We start from the raw sequence: 24,474 nt of genomic DNA, 5'->3' as shown, positions 1-24,474 counted from the left end.
GGCAGGTTCTGGGCCAATGAGCTGAACTGCCCTCACTCTCCCAGGGACCACTCCACCAGAAAATGGGAAGACTGAATCTGGGGCGGTAAGCCATATTCCTAACTTACTTGCAGCAGTTCATAATTTATCTAATTGATATATGAATATATATGAATAAATTCCATGTGACAATTCCTTTGGACAAAAAATAAACAAATCTACACTATCTAAAAAAAAAAAGGGCCCAGCATAGTAGCCTAGTGATTTAACTCCTCACCGTGCACATGCCAGGATCCCATATGGGTGCCAGTGTGTCTTGCCGGCTCCATTTTCCATCCAGCTCCCTGCTTGTGACCTAAGAAAGCAGCTGAAGATGGCCCAAGGCCTTGGGAACCTGCACCCATGTGGGAGACTTGGAGGAGGCTCTTGGCTCCTGGCTTTGGATTGGTGCAGCTCTGGCCGTTGTGGCTGCTTGGGAAATGAATCAATGGTGGAAGATCTTCCTCTCTGTCTCTCCTTCTCTCTATATATCTGACTTTCCAATAAAAAATAGAATCTTCAAAACAAAACAACAAACTAGAAGTTAGAAATCTGAAGCAAGCTTTTTTAAAAAAGCGACAAAATAAAATCATGGGATCTGCTGTGGTACATTAAGCCATTGCCTTCAACACCAGCAGCCCTTATTAATACAAGTTCAACTCCAGGTTTCTCCACTTCCGTTCCCTGCTTATCAGCAGCTCCCTGATAATGTACCAAGGAAAGTAGCAGAAGACAGCCAAAGTGCTTAGACCCCTGCCACACCATGGGAGACCTAGAAGAAGCTTATGGCTTTAACCTGGCCCTAACCCAACTATTGCAGCCATGGAAATAGGTGACTAAGCATTTTTAGAAAAAAAAAAATAAATGTCCACAGTAGAATAAATAATGGCAATGAATTCACACGATGGAATACAACACAGGAATGAAAAATAAATAACTTCTAGACAAAATATGGTAATCTTACAGACAGTAATTACTTGATGGAGGACAGTACATCCTGGATAAATTCATCTAATATTCCATTCAAAAACAGGCTAATTTAATCACCAGCCATGACCGTTTAAAATGTTGATTCTCTTTTCCTATGGAAAGACCAGCTGTGAGGGGCATGCTGGGGCCTTTGGGATAATGCCAAGGCTGCACATGTTAATCTGGATAAAGCTGTAAGGGGCCATTTAGAGCCAAACCTTTACCGAGCTAAAATAGCTGTACTTTCCCTTACCTGTAGGGTATTTCAGTTTTAAAAATATAAGACAGAAACACACCTCTGAGTGAGTTCTATTTTTAGGTAAGAATTTCCCAGATTTGTTTAAGAAAGAAAATAATCACCATGTCAGTGGTCAGAAAAATAACAGAAATCTTGCAGAAAACAAGCACTCAGCAACAAGGATGCCACACCCAGTGACAGGGGAATCAGGTCACAGGGGCTGGTGCTCAGGCAGGCACAGCTGGGCCTGACCGCCAGCACTCCCAGACGACCCGCCAGGGACAGGCAAGCTTTGCCAGAAACAAAACCCACAAGGCCATTGCTTCCTGGGTTCTTCAGAATATTCCGTCCTTCTGTGCCCGGGAGCAGCAGGCCTTTACAGAAGACACCATGAGAAACCGAAAGCACTGAATGCAACAGAATCATCGCTGACCATCCCAACAAGCACACAAAGGAGGTACAAGGACCATCAATAACAAAAGCAAAACAAGGCCCCGGGCATCCACCACCCCGTGGAACACTGCAAGCCACGTGCCTCTAAGGAACTGCCAGGGCTGGGAACAAACTGGGCTCAGAGCAACAACCCAGGGACTGGCCCAGGGATGGCCCCAGGAAGCAGCCCACAGTCCCAGGAAGAAAGCATTGCAGAAAGCTTCTGGCTACACCCTCACATCCTTCACCTGCAGCTAGCAGCAGGGCTCCTCCATCCCACACTACCCCATGCCAGGGCCCAGGGGCTGCGTGTGCTGAGTTCAACTTACTGGCAATGTTAGCACTTTCAAGGCAGGTGGTAAAGGAGTTATGAGGGCCTAGAATGGGACCACAACCATGCTGACCTATTTTGCACTTCAGTAGTGACAAGGTCACCAGCCAGTGGCACTGCTTCCTGGTCTTGGGAAGAGAGGCAAATTACACAAAGGAATCCACACCCACCACCCTGCCAGCTTCCTCTCCAAAGCCCAGAGTCCCCTGCTCTCCCACTCCCTCCTGACCTGTGCATCTACCTCAAGGAGCACTGAGGCATGCCAGACACCGAGTTTTCCAGGTGACCTCCACAAGCTATGCTCACTGCTGATTTAACTTTGGGAGAATAAAAATTAATGTGCAATGTCTTGCTCTCTAAGTACCAAGGAACAATTTGTTCCTGCTACTTTCTTAATTTTTTACAAGGAACATGTTTTACTTGTGGAATAATAAATTAAGTTTTCAGAAATGAGGCAAGACACGAGCAATTAAATGAGCAGGCAGACAAATCAGACAGGGGAGAGGAAGTGGCTGTTTCCTATGCTGCCACCAGCTGCAGGGGAATGCAAGATTCTCCATGCTGTGATGCCAGTAAACCCCTGGACCTTCTCTACAATGGTGAAGATTCCAAAAGCAGCACAGTTAGTGCCTAAAGTCAGTCCTTATCCTAAGGAGAAACTGGATGGGGTTTGAAACAAGGCACAATCAAAGGAGAATCCACAGACAGCAGAAACAGCACCCAGTCACCTCTTCCTTCTCTTAGCTCCACGCTGCACAGCACCTGCGGCCAAGGCAGGTTCACCCTCCGACAGTCACAGATGGATGCCTGGGCTCTCAGAACTCTGTTGCTGGAGTAAAAAGGAAAGAAAAAAAGGGGGGGAGCAGGGACTCTGGGTGCACAGAAGGAACTGGCACGGCTCCTGCAGCTATGCACCAGGTGGATGACGCTGCTGCAGATCCACACAGCTGTGAACTGATGGCAAAAATCTGTGTCACACATTGTGGGGTGAGGACCCCACATGCCCTGTGTGGCAACGGGGCAGGGATTCCCACTAAGAGGCTGCAAACAGCTACACAGTCATGGCCCCATTTTTTAAGCAAACCAACCAGTTGGGTTCCAAGACAACTCTGCACTTTCAGCGCTGAGCATCCTCATCCCCGGCCCCTGTTGGCAAGATCAAGATTCCTTGTCTGAGGCCAAGGCTGTCCTGCTCAGATCAGCCAGCAGCATGCTGGAGAGAGGGAAAAGCAGAAAGCAGTGGCACCGAGTCAGAGAGGCACCCCAGGGCAAAGCACTACACTCCGAGACATCCCCAGGCACATCCATGGGCAGACCCAGGGACAACAGCTTGTGTCCTAAGCTGCTGCCCCAGCTCCACGGGCTTGGCTGAGGCCGACCTGGCTGCCACATTTCTCCCCAAGCTCCCTCCCCTGCCCTGAGTCCCATGGCCCTGCGTGGGATTGTGCAGCCACTAGAATGCAAATCCATTCTAGCCTTTCGTCATAACAAAGATGAGCCATGTGAAAATTTTCATCATAATGAATCTATTTTCATCTCCTTCAAACACTAGAGAGATCAAAGACATACAGATTTATCTCTACTGCAAAGAAGAAAAATCCCGGGTAATATGCATCTTCCAGCTATTGTGTGGCTTGAACCAACAAACAGACACTGCATGAATGACAAGGTTTCTTAACGTCCCCCAAGCCCACCCCAAATGTGTCTGAACAGAACCTGTCCCTGGCCACAGGGATCCTGGTGCCACTGAGCAGCTGCATTAGACAAGCCTGGGATATTAAACCTCACTCCTGTCTTCGGCTTAATAACCATAACTCCTACATTAAATCAGGGCCCAATTTGAACATGAAATTTTTCTTTGATGAGGCAACACATGCCAGGCGGAGCTACAGGACAGAATGCGAGCCAGGGCTTGAGCGACCACAACGGCTGGGGGATGAGTGGGGCTTGAGACTGTCTTCTTTTGCCAAATAAACTCATCTCACAGGCAATTCAGACGTTGGTGGAGGATCAATTCATGAGCCCCAACGGTGACAGCACTAAAGCCAATTCCCCAGCACAGACGGAATCATCAAACTAAATGTTGCCACTTTAACACTTAGTGGGTAAGAATTAGAATGTCAAGGAACAGCTTCCCAAGCATTCATCATTCTCCTTTTTTCCCCAGTAAGATATTCACAGAGCAGCTCCCTAAGACCCATATCCACTAAACTCACCAGAGCCACAGCCTGGCCAAGCAAGGCCATATGTGTCCATTATGCTCCTTTCACAGTGTGATATCCAACCCTACGCAGAAAGGACTCACTGAGGCACAGCGACAGTAGAGATGGAGGGAACTGGGGCGGGGGTGGGTGAACTGGTAAAGGATGGCTACAACATGCCCAGGAGCCACAGTGGATGAAATTGCCTTACTGGTGACATTAGGAGAGGTTCTGGGTGCATTTTCCTAAAGGAGGCAGCAGACAACAGAGGAGTTCCAAGGACCTGGTATTTGAGGGTGAGCTCTTCAAAGAAGCTGTGGCTGGGAGAGATTGTGGTGAGGGTGGCTGAGTGGGGAAGAACTGCTCAGAGAGGAAAGGAAGCTTAAACATAGTCACCTGAAAATACAAGTATGTGATTAATAAGGGCTTGGAGGTTTGCTTAAGCAGTTGGGCCAGGACTGGCCAAAGCTACAAGACAAGGACAGATGGCCCTTTCATCTTTCCATTCCTCCTGCACAATCTGCACAGAGATCATCCACTTGGCCCAGCTCTACCAGACACAGCAAGCAGTCAAGAGCACCAGAGCTGGAGTCAGTAAGACCCGTGGCTCAAGCCCCAGCACCACCACCTGCTGCAGCTCCTTGGGTCAGTGCCTTAAGACAAACACCCTGCAGTCTTTTTCTCATTTAGAAAGTTGCAATGTTCAATGCCAACTGCAATGTTAAGTCTTCACCCACTGCCTAGCAACAAGGAGGAAGCTCCAGAAATGGCAGCTCCAACCACCTTCCCCCTCCCCACCCAGACCTCAGTTACCCAAGTTGATCTAAAGATGATGGCTCCAAAAATACCTGCAACCAACTGATTGGACTTCAACTCCTCTCGCTCCAAGGACAAGGGGTGCACCCGCAGATGCAGGGGGTAGGGACGGTCTTCGATAGCTCTGTTCACACTCCTTACTTCACAAACACAGGGAAATGTCCAGCCAGCCTGTGTGAACAGCATCTTCACCAGGGGATCTTACCAAGGTGTCTTCCTCCTTCCGAAGAGTGAAAATGCAGTCCCAGGCTGTGACATAAGCCAAGGCTGTCTCAGAATGAGCAAGGCAGTGGCACAGGCTCAGGTTGAATGCGAGCATCCACGATTTGACACCCAACATTCAGATGAAGGGGAAATGTGGACCACTGCAACCTCAGAAGCCCCTGGAGGCCCAAGCCATCCTCAGTGCTAACAGGACCTAAGACAGATCTTCAGGGGAGGCAGCCTGCAGGGACACCCAAGCAGGGTACTCTCCGCCATCTCACATTCACCAGGGGTAGGACCTGTTCCACCTCTTCCTTCCCTGCGCAGCCCAACAAGACACCCACATAAAACTCCCCACTGGCTCTTGCTTCACTGTCCTCTCCAGGACTATAGAAGGCACAGGTTGTCGTCCTCTTCACTCCCCACTCCCCACACCAAGTATTCCTGCAGGCTGGGCAAGCTCCAGGCCCTATCTTCCAAGGCTGCCCTGTGAGTTCCCAGCTGACACAAGCCATGTGGGCTCTTTTCCATGGCCAGGAGCTGTCAGCGCAGCAGGGACAGATGGTCCAGCAAGCTCCCTGTGGGGATTCCACCTGCGCCTCTGGATGTGGAAGGCAAGAGGGGTGCTGGGAACAAGGCCTCTGATGAACCCCAAGTGCTTCCTTACCAATGGTGGACAAAGCTCCTGGTGCATTAATCAAGTTCCACTCCCACCCCCAAATTGAACCCAAACTTGCCTCCTGCCACAGTCAGAAGTAGGCTGACCTATATGTGGGCACCAAGTCTACCACTCAGTAGTCTACACCCAGGACAGGTTATACAACCCTCTGAGCAGGATACACGGGCATTTGCAATAGTATTGCTACTCTGTGGCTGATGTTACCAATCACCTCAGACTCTGGGAGTTTAAAACTGCTTTTTCACTTCTTTGGAAGCCACAAGTCCAAGCTCAACATGTGCAGTAGGTCTGTGGTCCCCTGAAAGGTCCAACAGAGAATTCTGTCCATCCTGTCTCAGCTCCAGGGGACAAGGAGTCCTCCTGGCCTGTGGCAGCATCTCTCCAGTCTCTTCTCTCACAGTTTCCCTTTTCTTCCTAAATCCTAAATCCACCCTAAATCCAGCACACCCTCATCGCAAAACCTTTGTGAAGATCTTCTTTCCCTTTTTTTAAAGATTTATTTTATTTGAAAGACACAGTGATAGAGATCAACATTAAGAGTGAGAAGGAGGGACTCAGGTCTAGAGGCCCAGGCCATTTGACCTGCTAGGTGCTTGGAGCTGGAGGGAGCTGGTTAGGGTTGGATTTGGGTCCAGAAGCTCAGACTCATTGCCCCACCATGTGCTTGGAGCCAGGTGGGTCAGCTTGTCCTGTGGCCAGGGTCCTGGGCGGCAAAGCTTAGGTCAGGTGACCCAGGTGCCAATGCTGATGGGCGAAGCCCTCAGGCCACCCAGCAGTGCAAACTTGAAGGGGAAATGTGAGGAACTTTAAGGGTCAGAGCTAAGCAGCAGCCCAGGCAGAAGACCAGGAACTCTCCCCTGCTGGGCCACCGCTCCTGCTGATGAGCATGAGAGCTGGGACTAGGGATAAACCAGGCAGGGCAGGGCTACAGCACCTGTTGGCATACATGTGAACTGGGTTAGGGGGAAAGCCAGGCTGGGCTAACTGTATCCAGTGGTGCAGGCATGAGCCTGAGTAAGGGCAGGTGGGTGGGGCTTTGCCACAGCAGCAGTTAACAAGTGCTGGGACTAGCGAGAGCAAGTCCTTTTGAGCTAGGTTGTAGAACCACCCAGAGAGCACAAGATCCAGGGCAGGGAGTAGGTCCAGTGGGAAGACTGTGGGCACCTGTTTGATGGGCTACAACTCCCACTGGTGATCATGAGAACCAAGACTGTGGACAGGCCTGGCTGCACAGGTAGTGGCACCGCTGGGATGAATATAGGCTGGAGGGTGGAGCTGGTTTGAGTTAGGTTTCAGTGCCCAGTGATGAGTATAAGATCTGAATGGGATCTCGTGGGGCAGACCAGATCAGTCCGCTGCACATGCTGGCAGGCACAGGAACCAGAGCTGGGGACTGGTCCAGTGGGGATTACTAGGAGTAGCTCTAACTGGGCTGAACTCCCCCTGGTGTACATGAGTGCCAAGTGTGTGCTGGGCTGGGCTGGGCTGGGCTGGGCCGCAGTACTCACTGGTTTGCAGAGGAAGGAGGGTAGAACAAACTGATCAACTACCCCAGCAAAGCTTCACAGCAAATTTCGGAGCTGACAGATACTAGGAGGTGGACTATGTCAGCCAATTGACCTTGAAAGGATTTCCTCACACTTGCAGTGGTCATAGCAGCAGCATCTCAGAACTATCGAAACCACATGAGCAGAACCCTCAGAAAATTCCACCAGGGACCATGGAATGACATCGGGTAGCTGTTCCTCATCCCCAGGTACAGCAGTGCTTGGGAAGCTGAACATGGTTTCTCTGCTTATATCTCCCTCTCCCCCATGGATGGCAAGAAAAAAATGTGTAAACAATGGCCTAGCCCACCTTCCCCTGATCCTCAACCCTTCCCACCCTGATTAACTACATCTACATCCTCAGAAGTAAAATTTTTAAAAAAGAGAGTGAGAAAGAGATCTTCCATCTTCTGATTCACTCTCCCAAATTGTTACAACAGCCAAGGCTGGGTCACGATGAAGCATGGAGACTGGAATGTAGTTCCAGTCTCCAACATGATCCAGGGGCCCAAGTACATGGGCCATCTTGCACTGCTTTCCAAAGCATATTAGCAGGGTGCTGGGTCACAATTTGAGCCTTTCGGAAGTTGTCATACAAGCAACAGCTTAACCCACAGTATTGCAATACCAGCCCTGGCTTTGTCCTAAATAAGGTCACAGTCACAGTTTTCTGAACTTCAACCTAACTACTACAAGCCGGGGGGAATATTGTTCCCATGATCACATGGAGTTCTGAAGATTAAAAGGGCAACAGGTGTATACCATGTTTTGTACAACCACAGCCACACAATAAACTGTTGCTATCATCAAACTCGTCATCCTTAGTTCCTTCCCTAGCAAACCTTCACAATCCTTCCCTCCAAATTCAATGTGACACGATTCAGACTCCTCCTTTACATTACAGTCTGCTTGAGAGCAGGGGCCATCCTGTGGATGACCACACCCTGAGAGCAATGAGGCACGTAGTCTCAGCGGCAAGATCAAGGGCGTCTGCATCAGACACACTCAAACTCCAAAGCTGGCTCTACCATTTCCTAATGATGTGATTTCACCTATAAGGCTCCATGCCTGGGCCACACCGCTTTCTTGTAAGAAGCAGGAGTACTGCCAGTTTTCCAGGAGTGCTAGAACACTGACAACACACACATGGCACCAGCGAGCAAATGGTACAAGCTCCACAGCTCCAAGAGTTACTCCGGTGATAGCTACCTCCAACACTACCAACCACCTTTCACCCCGATCCAGTGCATGCACTGGCTCACACTAAGCCTTCCACAACCTGTATGCACCTCTGGCCCTCAGAGGCAGTGTTGCAGTGGAACTCACAACCTCACCCCCTCCACAGCGTGTGAGATTGAACATCTCTCCTCCAGACTGGTGCTACATTCCATGAACCCAGTCTTTACCCAATCACTGAACATACACCCTATTGCATTCCTACACTACACCAAGCACCATCTGACCACTCTTGAATAGGAATCTGCAAACCTTTTCTCTGAAGGGTGGGAGAATATTTTAGGCTTTCTGGGCCATATGGTCTCTGTTGCAGCTATTCGGCTCTGTTGTTGTAGCATAAAAGCTGCCACAGAAAACATGTAAACAAATGAGCATGGCTGTGTTCCAATGCAATCTTATTTACAAAAACAGGTGGTGGCTAATAAACAAAAATAGCAAGGTTGCAAAACACAAGGTTAACACACAAAAGCCGATTGCTTTCTTATAATTCCCAAGGAATAGTATTCAGCACTAAAAAGAAATGAGCTATCAAGCCATGGAAAGAGATGAAAGAAATTTAACATGCCTATTACTAAGAGTAAGCAGCCCACCTGAAAAGGCAGTATGCTTTATGATTCCAATAACATAGCTTATATTCTAGGAAAATCAGAACTTTGGAAAAAGTAGAAAGATCCATGTTTGTCCCGGAATGGGGTGGAGATTGGGATGAACGGGTGCAACACAGGGAATGTTTAGTGGATGAAAGTATTCTGTAGGATCCTGAAACACAGGCTTTGCACTGCTTCTCATCTGTCTAAATCTACAAACTGTACAATACAAGAATGACCACAGTAAGGTCAGCTACAGCTCTCAGGGCCTTGAGGATGTCTCACTCACTGTAGGTTCGCCCATCCTAACAAGCACCACACTGCTGGGGTTGTTGATGGTCGGAGGGGATGTGCATGTGTGTAGGCAGCAAGCCATTAGGACATCACTGTACCTTCTTCTCAGTATTGCTTGCAACTACTCAGACTTTTTAAAATAAGATAGTGGTCTTTACAAAGTTTGTCACCCTTGCTTTCCAGGATATGCAAATACTAATGACCCATTATCATCAATGACATGAAAACACGCACAGAGAAGAACAGACAATACTGAGAATATGATCAAGATCCAACTATACATAATGCAGCTGAACTATACCCTGTGCTAACCATACAAGATCAATTAAAAGTGTACTTAAAGGGAAAAACTAGGGGCTAATGTTGTGATATAACTGGTTAAGCTATTGCCAATTCAAGCCTGGTCACTCTACTTTCTATCCAATTCTCTGATTATGGCCTGAAGAAACAATGGAGGACAGCCCAAGTGGTTGGGCTCCTGCATCTATGTGTCTGCCCAGGAAGAAGATCCTGGCTCCTGACTCCAGCTTGGCTCAGGCCCACAATTTGCAGCCCTTTGCAGAGTTAACAAGTGGATGGAAGATTTCTCTGTAACACTGCCTTTCAAATAAATCAATCATTTATCAAACATTTAAAAAGGAGCAAACGAAACATCAGTAGTTCCACTGAAATTATTTTTCAGGTGACAGAGAGAATATTTACAATATGAAAGATCTACCACAAATATGAAGATTTTGTCCACGTACACATTCAACAAGTGTAGACCAAGTTCTGGCTGCATGTAGCCCTCTGCTAGACAGATACAGCATCTCTAAGCAACCCCACTTCTTCTGGATCCTACAAACATGTGGATGAGAGCAAGTTACAGCACCTGCTAGATGCACACAAATGATAGGAGTACACAGAGAGAAACCCCTACTGAACTCTGAAGTCTAATCAAGCTCTCTGAGGGTCTTGATGTCATTCCTGAGAAGAGAAGTATATATGTGCGGGAAAGTGGAGCTTTGTTGGATTCATAAGATACTGGACAGCAAAAACATGATCACAAAACAATACCCTTGAAAAGAACAGGTTTTCCTGATACATCCAAATGCCTAGGGCATGTGAGTCTGTGATGACTCAAGCAGTATCCTCCTCTTCTTATCCTCCTGCCTCATGGCACTGAAGGCCCCAGCCTCATGCCCTGCCTGGTCTGCTCAGCACCATGGATAGCTACTCTCACCCTCTGGCTGCACATGTGCCCAGTCAACGTGACACCCACACACTTCACTCAACTCAGAGCTTTCTGCGCTTCTGCCAGGCTTGCAGATTCTGTTCCACAACACCCAACGACTATTCAGCATTGCCTTCCAACCCTTCAGGATTCCTTCTAGAAGAGAGATCTGCAGGACTTGCTGGCATTCGGCTGTGATGGCAACACAGGAACAAGGATCTGCCCCAGACTCTTCACTTGTCATCATACGCCACACTTTGCACAGACTCTCATAATTTAACTGGCAAGAAAATTGGCCACCCACAGCCAAACACCTAAGGCTCATTCCAAAGACCAATCAAGACAGGATACAAGTAGTAAAGATAAAGCACATTACCACACACTTCCTGGAAAATGGTATCTATCACAGGCTTACAAAGGGTACTGAAATAGTTCCAAACATACCAGCACTCATTAAAACATCATGAAAAATCTCCATTTCCATGAACTCAGAGTCACCCAAGATGACCACAAGAGTCAAGCACACTCAATGTCTATGTGATCTCAGACCCTACAGAGCCTACACACACTGTTCTCAGGTGGCACTCCCTACTTTTGTGGATCCCAAATGTCCACATCACCACTCTTACTGCTCTACTGCACTCGAGTTTCCAGACAACACAGTACCCTTTATCAAGGTCCAAGGTGCCACTGGAGGAAAACCAGCAGCACCTAGGATCCCCAGCTCTGTGTTCCAAAAGTTCACAAGCAATCCTGAACTTAGGAGTGATGGTGAGATCTACCACTTCCTGACCATGGCAACACGCCAAGCTTGCACGGGGCATCACCTCAGCACAGACACTAGTGCCCCAATCCATGGATCTGGATGGCAACAAGCAGACATGAAACGAATCCTTAGTGGCTGGAGCACAGAACACTCAGTTGACCCCAAATCCTTGAGTACCACACAACTTGGCCTCATTCTAATTGCCAGGAGGACACAGACTCTCCTGAAGGTCTGAGAGAGGTGGCACAGGTTGCAGACATGCGCGATGTCACTTGGTGCAAAAATTCCATGCTAGAACTGACACCCCTCAATTCAGGGATGTGCCAACACTCAGGATTGAGTCAGCACTCTGGGATGCCGCTGCCACCACTCCACTTTGCCCACCAGGATCTTTCATCCCAGACTCGGGTGTCTGGGTGAAGGGGACCTTCATTGTACCCCTCGCAGCTTCCTGCTGATGTTGCATCTCCTTGCTCTTATAGAAAAATATCCCTTCTTTTGCCCTGTGCTGTCTCTTAAAGGAAACCCTTTATCCTCTCCTCTCTATAAGGAGACTCTGCAAACTAGAGGTACTCAGGGGATTTTTCCATTGAATCAAAAGGGCAAAACACAAGACAAACTGGCAGATAGAAACCCCCTGTGGTCTGAAACGAGGTCACGGAGAAGTCAATGTGAGGAAATGGCACTTGCCTGGAGGCCGTGTCTGTCTATAAGCAAACAAAGGACATTTGTTCCCTTGGATGTGAAACCAATGACCCCTGGGACCCAAACAGCCTCCCAGCCCAACTCATATATATTTTTAATGAAAAATTGCAAATTAGATTAGCTTAATTTGATCACATCTGCCTTTTTAAACAAAGGAAATTACCATTTTAATAGGAATACCAGCTATTTGTCTAAAGGAAAAGGGTCCTGTGAGGTCTGCCTTGCCTCTGCTATTTCCTTGAGTTTAAAAAAAAAACTGGGATGCTGAGACAGAGGCCAGCTTCCACCTTAAAACATGCCCTGGTTCTTCCTGTCAGAGGCTGAAGCTGGGGAGGAATCCCCACCCCTCCTGCCACTGCCTGTGCCACAAGCATCCTGCATGACAACTTTCACTTGCCAGGGTTGGTGCTGGGCTGGAATTTGGCAGAACCAAGGTAAGGAGAGGAGTCAGAGGTCCCTTGTGTGCACAGAGCCTGTGGTCAGTGGGGAGCCCTCTGCAGGAGCCAGCACTGCAGGCAGAAGGAATGCAGCAGGGGCCAGAAGAGGCCAAGTTCCAGTAGGAGACCCAGCACAAGGACAGCCTGTACCCTGGGGAGGACAGACCGTCCCAGGGAAAAGGGGAGCCCTGTGGCCTTCTCTTCAGGACACCCCTGTGGGCGGCGCAGGCAGCTAGGAGCACAGCAGCTCCAGCCACAGCCAGGCTCCGGGTCATGCAGTTTCTCCCAGGTTGCTCCCGCACCTCTCTTCCTCTGCCAGCTCTGCATCCCCTCGCTCAATGGGCCCCTTCCAGGATCTGCTCATTTTGGCAGTCACAACCTTCTCCCCTTGGTCCCCTTATTCTCTAATGCACAGAGAGCCTTCTCGTTTAGCTCTACTGTACTCACAAAGTCTCTGGCCTTGGCCACCAAACTCCCCGAATACAGGGCCTCAGTTTGACCCACCTCATCCTCTAGGCGTCTACACAGCCTGGACTTCATCTCCTCAGCTCTATGGAAACTACCCTCTCCATCATGATACCAGCAGCCACACTGCCTCCTCCCTCCCTGTTTGCCGCCCAGTGGTCTTTCCTGTTCTGTCCTAAAACACTTTTCTACTAGGTTAGACAAAGCTCAATTCCAGCACGTGTCCTCCCACCCATCACTCAGGCCCCCAGCTCCACCTTCCCTTGCAAACTGGCCGCAGGGCTTCACTGCCAGCCCTTCATTTTTCCTTCCCTGGATGAGACCCAACTACCAGGCCCATGACCTACTCCCTCCTTCCACAGTCCCAGATATCCAACTGCACCTTCAAGTTCCAGACCCTACACAGTTAGCTTTCCTATTCCTGTCCCTACAATTGGCTCATGTGGTTATTTTTCTAATTCTTTCTTTTTCCATTCATAGACTCTCGAGTCCTCGAAAATCTCCCCCAACTATGCCTTCTGCCAGCAGGATGACTCCATGACACTGGAGTGAAACTGATTCTGGGGCCATAAACCCCAGGGTGGCTACCAGGTGTTTGTGTGACCTTGAGCAGAGTGCTTCACTATCACAACTCAGTTTTCCCAGCCCACAGAGGGCTGTAATTGGCATCCTTTCATGGGGATCATGGAGAGTAACACAAAGCACTTGACATGGTACCCAGACAACAGCAAGCCTGCAGTTTGTGAGCGCCACCATTAACCATCCAATTGTCTTAGTCTGCCCTTTCCTGTTCCCCTCTACCACCAGGCCCATGCTTGCACTACCCCAATTCACACGGACTTTTCTCTCTTCCTCCGGCCTCTCCCCACCTAAGTACATCTAGAAGAGAAGGCTGAGAAAGTACTCTCCTACAGCTGACAAGACCAAGTGAAATCTCCTCCTCCCAGTACCCAGCGGTCTTGTCTCTCAGCGGTGCTTCCGGCGGATCAGTAGACCCAGTCCCAGCATTTGGTGCTGCTTCCTCTTTACAACATATTCCCTGGGTCTAAATTCCACCTCTCTACAGGCACATCCCAGAATTCCAGGCAGCAACAAGGAAGGGCAGTAAAGCTATAACATGGGAGATGAACCATATGAAAGACCCCAATTCTTCATTGTTACCTCATACCTGGACCACGTCACCTGGCAGAGGTCTCGGGCTCTGCCAGCTGGGCCCAGGCAGGTGACTTACTAGTAGTTTCTACAGTTGTGCCTCGACCATCACCAAAACACACCTAACTTCTGGAAAATGATACATGTGGGGACAGATACCAGGAGATAGAGCTGTAGGAGTGACAGGTCAGCTATGAGGGCCAGCTCTCCTCTCTTCCACTAGAGAAGAGTGGAACTAAGAGATCAGGTGGGTCTACAGTGGACTCCACAGTAGGCAGAAACTGTAGGGCTCATTAGGACTGGCACACTTTATCCCAAAGCCTGTGGGTGGATATCAAGGGCTCCACTAAGCCTTGGAATTATTAAGAAGAACTCTCCAGGTGTGTACGTTCGGCAGGAAGGGGACAGAACTTTAGAAGACATGAGCAGACACTCAAGTGGAGTTGGCTACTTGGCAGGTGCTGAAAGGACTTCCGCCCAGTGGTGAACAGTGGTCAGCAGGCAGAGCTGGGACAGAGCTCTGACATCTTTGCTTCCTCCCCTGTAGATGGCCCACCATGTGGCACTGTGAGCCAATGTCATGGTCCCAGAATGCTGTGTTTCTGCAGCTCTGAAGGATGGTTAGCCAGCTCTACAGCTGTATTGGGTTTTTGTTTGCCACAGACCACAATGTTTGGTGGTGATGAAATATTCCCGAAGCGATCTGAATCCATTTCTTTAATTCATCAGCAATCCATACTCATGTCAGGCATGCCACAGTAATTTTCTTTCACATGATTTATCAGCCTTATGAACACCAGTTGCCCCAGTAGATCTCTGGAATTAAAACCACATTTCTCTTCACAAGAGAGTGGAGGTACAGTCTTGACATGCAGGACACATTTTCACTGGCTTGGGATGAGCTGCTCCCAAGGAGCAAACCAAGCTGTCAACAGGAGGATGCTTCATGCAAGCCCATGTGTCTCCCCTCATCTCACCAACACCAAATCTGGCATTCAATGCCTTGTGACCTGGCCCCAGTTGACTGTGCTTAATAATGAACACAGCCAGCTAATACAATAGCCTGCAATCAGCCACTGCACTGTACGTACACTGGAGAAATGGAAACCACGAGGCTATGGTAGTCGGGGGGGGAAGGAGCTGGAGGGAGCAGGTGGCTGATGAAACAGAAACAAGACTCCTGCAATGCAGTTCTGAGAACATGTAGTCAGCTGCTGCAAGGTCCCAGAGCTACATTCCTGAGTTGCAATGGTGCTGTGTGCCCTGGGGAGCTGGGTGGGGCTGGTGGCTGATGAAACAGAAATCAGGCTCCTGTAATGCAGTTTTGGGAGAACACACAGTCAGATGCTGCAAGGCTCCAGAGCTACATTCCTGAGTTGCAAGCTTTGGATGCTGCTGTCTTGGCTGGTGTTCTGTTTGGGGTTGGGGGAGGAGTACACCTGCCCCAAGAAAATACTCATTAGGAGTATTTAACTAAGGGATTCATTTAGTCCCTTAGAATGATTGAAAACCCTCAACTACCAACAGAAACGCTACAATCCCAAGTAAGAGTCACCTAGTCATAACATGTAACATCTCTCCAATGTAAGCACCTTTTCTTTGCAGCTTTTAACACTCCTCCACTTTTTACAGCTCTGTCAGAGATGACCTCGGCTGAGACTCTTGGGTTCCATTACGTGGAGAGAGCCTTCAAACGTCATCACACTGACACCAAAGAGGATCTAGGGTTCACCAATAAAAACCAGTCAGCTCTGTTCCCCAACATGCCTCAGATAAAAATACTTCAATAACCTTCCCTCTAACCACCATGAGGGTTTCCTAGTGGTACATAATGGGGAGGGCACATCCAGCAAGTCATGAAGATGCCAATGGCTGGAGAGATAGGCTCTGTGGAAAGACTGCTTACGAACACATATTCACTCCCAACTTTGAACCAGTGACCCTGAGGCCCCGCTCCTCCTCCACCAAATAGGAGTAACATTTTGTGCCCACTTCAATGACTCTAAGGGCTGCAGCCAAGTCAGTTCACGTAAATCGTATCACTTGGTCCCTCATATCTTACAAGACTCAGATAAGACACCACCTCCTCCAAAGAGCCTTCCCAGACATACCTACCCACCTGCTCATCAGAGATAGTATCACACCTAATACATAAACATGCTCAACACATAGCTATTGAAACCTCACTCTTTGGATGGGAAATGTCCAGAGAACCAAATCACTAGAGCTTAAATGACAGAACAAGAACCACTGAAATGTCAACGGTAGGGTCAATCTCTGTCAGTCTACTGAGGATGCCCAAGGCATTGCCACAGCAGTAGCTCACATCATGCAGGAGGCAGCCAGTTACGTAGCTGAGAAGACTTCATAAGGCCTGCCCACCTGCCTGCCAAGCATTTCGGGGCATTTGCAAAGCCTAGTGAAGCAGCCTCATTAGCTGATGGGTTGCCCCAAGGTGGTACCATGACAAGAACTCATACCTCTGAAATAATTGGTGCCTGGAGACTTTCCGGCCCATGACAAAGTAGCAGACCAAGTTGCCATCACCCCAGGAGATGGGCTGCAGCCACCTGTGCTGCAATCCATCCCAGTTCCCCCAGGAAAAGCAGAACTTAACGCGATTGTATCTAGCATTAAGCAATATATCTGGCCCTGGATCATTAACTTATATGGCTCAGGAAAACGCAGCAACAAATCTGAAATATTTGCTTAATTTATCTCGTGGCCTCAGTCGCTTCAAGCGGCTTCTGATAGGATATGCAGAACACATTCCTCTCCTGGGAAGACAGAAACAAATCTCTGGGGAAATTATAAGAGTAAACAAAGCAGGAGTCACCCAGAGACCACAGCTAAACACACATTCAACAAACATAACTGATCCCCTAATTTGAGAATTGGGCAGATTACCAGGATTTTATTGCAATTTTATGGATAATATTTCCATAATTCCTTCCTAGTTAAGTGATCAAGAAAATCTAATACCACTGCACTTAATTCTGAAAATGAACAAGCAACATGAAAAACACTTTAGAGAGGGTTCTAAAAGCACCAACTTGCTACAACCTATAGTCCACACAAGGGCAGAGAAACCAACCCAGTAGTTACAGCACACATCAAATCATTTGGGTTTTCCAAAACCTCAGCTACAGGCAGCCAGAGAGAACTGAAGGAAGAGAGATTTCACCTGAATGAACTGGATGTTGGAGAACCCTCTGCCTACAAATGATACCAAAGTGTGCATTATGAAAGACAAGGGAACAGTGCGTCCCACTGAAGAGAGATGGACTTTGCACCTTATTCTAATAAACCCTGGATTTCTCCTGAAAGTCCTACTCTTATGAGTCACATTACCCCATATAACAAGATGAATAAAATGCCAGAAAAGGTCTGAAATGTGCAAGCGCAGGAACCACGACAAGGCCTAGTGAGGATCCAGTGCTGTGCCTAATGAGATTTTGCAAGTGTGACTTCACTGAATCCTAACACACCTTGCCCAGGAATGTCTAGAGTCCAGATACTTCATTACCTGGCTACACTTCTCCTTTACTGAGCTACAATAAACACACAAACGCTGCAGATGGTCAGTGAACAAAACTGGGTGAGTCTGCAGAGAAGTACGTACTTATGAAACTAGTGAACCACCTATCACTATCAACAGGATAACTTCCTTTATTCATGAAGAGAGAGAAAAAGAGATGAGGGGAGAAGAGGGAGAGAGAAAGATCTCATAGCCTCGTTACACCCCAAATGCCTGCAACAGCCATGGCTAAGCCAGTGTGCAAAACTCAATCCTGCTCTCCCACCTGAGTGGCAGGGACTCAAATCCTTGAACCATTACCTGCTTTCTCCCACAGGGAACATGGGCTGGGGGCTACAGTTGGAAGCACAGTAGGGACTTAAACCAAAGCATTCAAAGTGGTTAGTTCAGGTATCTCACATGGCATCTCAACTGCCTGTGCCAAACACCCGCCCTCAGATACCATGTTACAAACTGAAAAACTTGGATGTGGCTCCATCATTGGTGAGTGCTTCCTCTCTGCAGAAGCCCAACACCACGAGCAAGCTCCCAATTAAGGAAGAGGGTAGAGCCCCAAGACCAGGAATGATCAGGGATGGAGTCCAGACAATTTCTGCTGCAGCAGAGCTAAGTACTATGTCGTGACTTCTTAAACGTATATAATTCAGATTATTTCTATCTTTAAAAAATCCTTTTGTGATTTTATGTCTTCAATTTATTTGGGAGAGACTGAGCTTACATCCTCCACTGGTTCATTCACAAATGCTATGGCCAGGGTTGGGCCAGGCAAAAGCCAGGAACTGGCAACTCAAAGTCTCCCACATACATGTCAGAAACCCAGTAACTCAAGCCACCACTGTTTCTATCAGCAAGAAATTGAAGGCAGGAGCCAGGGCCAGAAAGGGAACACAGTCATTCCAACATGGGATGTGGCAACTTACTTGGTGCCTTAAACACTAACCTAAATGCTTCCCCCATTAAATATATAGAGAGAATAATGCTTTCCCCATTAAATACATACATGAGGAAACCACCGGGCTTATTAACTCTGGGAGAGTTTAACATGTGTTCTGGACTTGCCCTATGAAAGGCCAAATGTCCTAAGAATGAGTGAAACTACTTCTTGATCTCCTGGAGTCTTCCAGCCTAAAAAAGCTCTCATCCACTGAACTACAATGAAGCTGGCTCGTCTCTGAATGCCTGGCCTTCAATCATGCCCTTCAGGCACCCCAGCCAGCTGCGGCCATAGTGTGAAACAAGGCAGAGCCTCCACCCAGCCTGATGGCCTTGCATGCCACTCAGCCCATACACATTCTGAACATCCCCAGAGCAAGTATGAGTGACTGAGGGAAAAATTATACTCCTCAAGTTCCCACCAAGAAGGGGCTCTACACAGGAAGACATGCAGAGGGTAGGGAGACCCTAAAGTATGCCTGTAAACAGCCACAACCTGCACACGAGAAACAGAAATATGTGTCCCCTCCTGATCGGATCCACTCCCCTCAACCAGAGAAGCAAATCTGCAGGAGTCCCTCCACCCCAAGGAGAGGAGAACGCTGGATTACAACAGGTCAGTCCTGGTGGGAGGGAGCAAGAGCCCTCAGCAAAGCCAGTCTTTGCACGGTACAGACAGCTGTGGCAGGCTGGCAGCCATCAAAGCATTCCTTGCAGGGAGGGCTCTCTGCACACAGCACTTGAGACTTCAGAGGCTCTGCTGCCAGCCAAGTAGCTTGGCACAGAATGGGCAGAAACCCAAATACAGATCCGGAGGACAGCAGGCAAGAAGGGTGTTGACGAGAACCAGATCAGAGAAGGGGAAAAGCCAGGTGCAGATGGTGAGCCCCACCACCCAGAGAGACCCTTGCACAGAAACTATACAACTCACCCAGCAGGACACCCATGGGAACCCCTCAGGAACCCATGGTCCAGAGCAGGTGTGGGGACAGCATCAGGAGCAGGTGCATTTCCTGACAGGGGCTACAGGTCACCCTCTCACCAAACCCCACATACAGGGCTGAGAGTCAAGCCCCGTGCCTGGGGGGGTCCCTGGTTGAGACAACAGGAGTTGGCAGGCCCACAGAGGGTTGCACTGGTGGAGAGGTATGAAAAATGCCCCGGGCACGGACTCCGACTTCCTCATTTGTCTCTGCATTGTTCCATGAGGGAGAGGGAAGAGTGGACCCAGGGTCAGGAAACACCACAAGGTGCTAGCTCACCCAAGCTAATGTTTAGTAAGTGATTAACTGCATATAAATGTTGTACACATCACTCACGTTAGTTTTTAGAACACAGAATGGCCATATACAGTGGGTACCATTAACACTCTTCATCTTTAAATTGAGAGATGAAGGCCCAGAAAGGTTATACAACTTGCCCAAGCTCCACAGCCAGCACCCACAGATGCCTGCCTGTCATCCCACGCTCTGCTCTCTCGCCTGCCTCCCCTTGGTTCTTTGCACCTCCTTTAGGGGAAAGTTAACCATGTCTTCACTTCAGAAAATCCTCTACGGCTCCAGCTTCTCTGGGAAGAGAGGGAGAGACATTAGAGTTCTCTCCCGCCTGGGGAGTCGGGCAGGGCCTCTGTTCAGGAGGATTTCACCTTGAGGCAGCAGGGAACAGTGTGGGGAGACAGTTACAGTGCAGAGCTGCCTGCTCTGTAGAACAGAGGCCTGTTTATCTCAGTTCCCTCAGCCGCAAGGATCTCCATTTATCTCCACAGAAGCTGTAAGGGTTCCCTTGGAAAAGCTTTCAAGGAAAGGTACAACCAACAGAGACACGCCTACTGTGTGTGAAATTGGTAAATTTACAGGCATCACAAGACAGATGTGCACAGCTTCCCCCGAAACAAATGTCAATCACGGCAAGAAGCATACCACAGCCTGCACTTTTTCACGTAGGACTGCTAACTGCTGGGGAGAAGGGACCTGGAGAAATCTAAAAGCCGGCATCAGTGACCACGGTGCACACACTGGGTTCCCAACAGCAACCCTGGCTCACGCCTCCCCCTGGCTCCTGACCCCCCGAAAAGACAGCCACAGAGCAGGTGGGGCAGTGCTTGGAACACCCTGGGAACCATGTTGGATTTCACTGAGCAAGAGGACTGTATCTGACCCAAAGAGCAATTTCAGACAAGAATGTGACATTAGGGGGAAAAAAACGTGTCCTTTCAATTAGCAAACAAATACAAACTAATGTGTAGGGGACAGACACAAATGATTCCACAAGAGGCTCTCAGTGTGAAACACAGCCACCATGGACCTGGACCTCGCTGGGACCGCATTATATTGCAGAGCTAGGAATGACCCCACAGGTTCCCTGGAACAACGGGTTTGCCTCACAGGCTAATGACAAAATTCAGAAAATGCCTCAGGTCACACCACTTGATGACTTGAGATGGGGCCACCTCAACTTGTCCCCTCTCCCTCCCCCTTCCCCGCTCTCTTCTCCACACTGTTTGCACTGTTTGAGAGATTCGCTGCCTCCTTAATCCCTGCGGACACTGAAGCAGACCAAGAAGCTACGAGACTGATGAGGAAACATGATGGAGACAAAGTGCTAGCACTCCTGAGGCTGGTGGCACTCACACCACTGCTCCCCGCTAGGCAGGGTACATGCAGACACAGGAAGAATACGCCGGGTCCCCTCCTTTTAGGCACTGAGCAACTTGAAGCTTTCAAAACACACTTAATGACTTCAACCGCAGGCAGTGATTAACACCTACTATGTGCTGGGCATATTCAAGATGCTTGGGAAAAAATGGTGAGAAAAAAAAAAAGATCTGTGTCAGTATCACTGTCAAATTCCCATTCTAGCAGCAAGAGACAAATAGGAGACATCACAGGAGCCAGTGTTGACACACTGCAGATAAAGTCACCACCTACAACATCAGCACCCCATATGAGAGCCAGTTTGAGTTTTGTCTATTCCACTTTTCATCTAGCTCTCTGCTAATGACCTAAGAATAAAAGCAGAGAAAGGATGGCCCTAAGAGTTTGGGACTCTGTCACCCACAGGGGAGACCAAGACAACACCCCTGGCCTGGTGCTGGCCTTTGCAACCATCTGAGGAATAAACCAGCTCCCAGGACCCTTATCCCAGACTTGAGTTCTAACAACCACAGCAACATCTCTTAAGTGTTTACAGTTAACAACTAATGCAGGGGAAAAAAAAGTTTATACCATTGTATGATCCAAGCAAAAAAATAAAATATACCCATGAGCATGTCACCACTGGTGCTCCTGTACCACCGGATGGATCACTGAAACACTGGCCTACCCCAGCAGGAAGGGTCAGGCTGCCCAGCACTGCCCACAAAGTAAGCTTTCCAGCCGCTTGTGGTTTTTTTATGTTCAAGAACACGCCGGTGTTCACCGTTGAGTCTGGCTGCCAAGTGCAGTGGGCATTTCTAACAGACCCAGCAGGCTGAGGTCCTTGTGGGTGACACTCGGAATAAATATTTAATAATTAGGAAAATTCCTATGGTGCTGGAAACCGTTCAGAGGAAGCCTGCCTAAGATAAGCTCGTTACAGAGCAAGAGAAGCAGAGATCAGAAGTTCTGAGCCAACGGCGACTAATGTCTAAATTCATCACTCTGTAGGTCCAGAAAGTGAGATCAAGCTGAAATGATTTCACAAGCATCCAAGGGAAGGAATGGGGAAATGCCCTCATCAATTCATATAATTACTGACAACTCGCATAATGAGCTTATCCTAGCCCTGTAAATCCACTCAACTGTAGGTTATTAAGGCTCTGCAAGAAGACCACTTGAGGTGTGTGACCTGAGAGAAGAGGGAGGGGCGGAAGGAAGACTGACACGCTGTTTCCTGTGTCCATCCAGAATCAGGTGCTGAGCGCCCAGAGCCGGTTTTACCAGCCCCACCCCTCCCACCACCAACAAGCCAAGAGTGGCCATGATCCCTGTGTCTCCCACGCCCAGCACCCTCTGAGGCTCCATGTGGACACCCCCAGTTGCCCAGGTAAGAAGGACCAAGACCGAACATGCCCACTGCCGCCCGAGCCTTGTGCCTCTCCTCCATCTTTCTATGGGACACACAAGACAACCCGTTACAGCGCTGAGTCCGAACAGCAGGAATTCAGACAACCCTCCCTGCCTCTGCCAACACCAAGAAGTTTGCTGTCCCCCAACACAAAGCTGAGTTTCAAGTGTTCCAGTTCCGTAAGGAAACACAGGCCCTGGAACCCAGTCAGCATCAGAGGGCACAGACAGAGGCCATGAGGTCAGATGCTTTCACTGGCTTGCACCACTCCACTTAAAACCCACCAGCAGACTCCCTGTGCTGTGCTCACAATGGCAGCCAAGGACCCGCTGCCAGCCTCTCGACCCAGCCTAGTCCCCCACACCTCCCTTGTGCCCCCTATGACAGGCCCCGCTTTTCCCAGCACACGCTGAGTCATTTTTTATCATCATCTGAAACTTGGTGATTGATGTGTTTGTTTTCTGGCTGTCTGCTTGCTCTACTGAAGCATGAGGCCTGTGAAGGCAGAAACCCTGTTTTTCTTGGTGCTCCGTTCCCAGCCTGCCCTGAGCGACGAGTGACAGGCCACCCCCAGCTCCACCATGAACAGTGAGAGCTGGTCACACCAGCAGATGGAGGGTAGGGATGGTGGCGTGGGGAGACAGACCTGGGCCTTGCCATGTTCCTGCACCAACTGAAAGCTCAATCAAGATGACTGAGGCAGCTCACATTGTTTTGCTATGAGCATCACCATACCCTACAGGTTCCACTTTTATGTTGTGATTCCTTCTAAGGGCTCCTGGCCTACTTCTCAGAGATAATGAACTTGACTTTGCCTGTAAGTCCACCCTCTCCTTGATAGAGGAGGTAGGAGGGGAAAGCCTTGAGCCCCTGGGTGTGTCAATATCCCCAACTACCTTACTGAATAGACCCTAACTTTTAGTGTCACTTGCAGTTCAAACATTTTCTAATTTTCTGTCACAGCCAAGGACACCTGCCTCCACTGAGGTTTGATCCTCCTGAAAGGTGGAAAAAGATGTTAAAGGAAAGACATGGATTCCTGTCTGAGCAGGGTAGGAGTGCTGCCCAGCTCTACTAGTCGCTTGCTCAGGGACTTTGTCCAGGTTTCTCAGTCTTCCCTGACCCTCAGCCAGTTCCATCCTCCCCACTGGAAGAGTGGGAGGACAGTGCCCTGAGCAACTTATGTCCTGTCACGGTATGTCCTCTCCTTCCCAGAATCTCACTTCACACCTCTAAACACATCTCACCACACTCCTAACAGAACATCCAAGTCTGGGGGAATCTGGGCCACCTTCAGGCTCTCAAACCACCTCCACCCAGGAAAAGCCAGACACTATCTCCCCTCCCACCTCCGCTTCCCAAGAGGCCTTCCCTTTCTTTGCTTTGAGTGTGGAAGGCGGCTGTGCTGCAGCAAAGTGCATGCAGAGTCCACTGAAAAGGCCTTTGTGACCCCTGGTGGGTGGCTGAATGCAGGCCGGGGCTCTGCAGATAGCCCAGATCCATGCCCAGTCTGCAGGTGGACAGGGAGGGTGCGCTGAGGTCACTGGCTGAAAGCCACCATAGGACTGGGCCAGACTGGACTGGGTGAGAGAGACCTAGAGGCGGCAGCCTGGTCTACTTATTCAGACAGCCCCAGCACGCCGCACACCAGCTGCACATGCTGCTGTGT

At 49.1% G+C, this 24,474-nt stretch overlaps 1 protein-coding gene across 3 annotated transcripts in view; it reads right to left on the bottom strand.

The window, feature by feature from the left end:
• The window catches only part of SPOCK1 (SPARC (osteonectin), cwcv and kazal like domains proteoglycan 1), a 400,415-nt gene that overhangs the window by 304,623 nt on the left and 71,318 nt on the right, over positions 1–24,474 (bottom strand). The window lies entirely within an intron of this gene.

The sequence above is a fragment of the Ochotona curzoniae genome, unplaced genomic scaffold (assembly GCF_017591425.1).
Source record: "Ochotona curzoniae isolate NIBS_2020 unplaced genomic scaffold, NIBS_Ocur_1.0 contig_1, whole genome shotgun sequence".
NCBI classification, from domain to species: Eukaryota; Metazoa; Chordata; class Mammalia; order Lagomorpha; family Ochotonidae; genus Ochotona; species Ochotona curzoniae.
The sequence above is the reverse complement of the archived record's forward strand: the minus strand, read 5'-3'. Positions and strand labels throughout refer to the sequence as shown.